Below are 423 nucleotides of genomic sequence, written 5' to 3'. Positions count from 1 at the left end.
CTTTTTTAAATAAATGAAGAATTAGGTTAGAACTCAGGAAAAGAACAGAGTCTGGTAAACAGTGTGCGTTCTTTCCACCATGCAGTGCCAACATTCTGTTTGGGCCCGAGAAAATCAAAGTCATTCTGGACCTCATTCTGGGTTCAGCTTCTCCATTTGCAAAAGGAGCCAGTTGGATTAGATGGTTTCCCAGGCATCTTCCAGCTCTGACAGTCAATCACTGTACTGTGCTGTTTTTTGGTGATAGCACACGCCTGGCACTTTTTTTTTCCACGCAGAGGGAATCTGATACCCATCTGCTACTGCTAGAGTACATTAATGTTCCCATCCTGCCTGAGTGACTCATTTGATAGGAACAACAGGTTCACATGCCAACTGTAAATGAGAAGACAAAAGGGTCCCAGAAAGAAATAAGGGGAAAGA

The 423-nt window shown here is 43.3% G+C and overlaps 1 protein-coding gene across 1 annotated transcript in view; it reads right to left on the bottom strand.

Annotated features, from left to right (window-relative positions):
• The window catches only part of FBXO10 (F-box protein 10), a 44,739-nt gene that overhangs the window by 43,228 nt on the left and 1,088 nt on the right, over positions 1–423 (bottom strand).

Source organism: Pteropus alecto, unplaced genomic scaffold (assembly GCF_000325575.1).
Source record: "Pteropus alecto unplaced genomic scaffold, ASM32557v1 scaffold114, whole genome shotgun sequence".
NCBI lineage: Eukaryota > Metazoa > Chordata > Mammalia > Chiroptera > Pteropodidae > Pteropus > Pteropus alecto.
The sequence above is the reverse complement of the archived record's forward strand: the minus strand, read 5'-3'. Positions and strand labels throughout refer to the sequence as shown.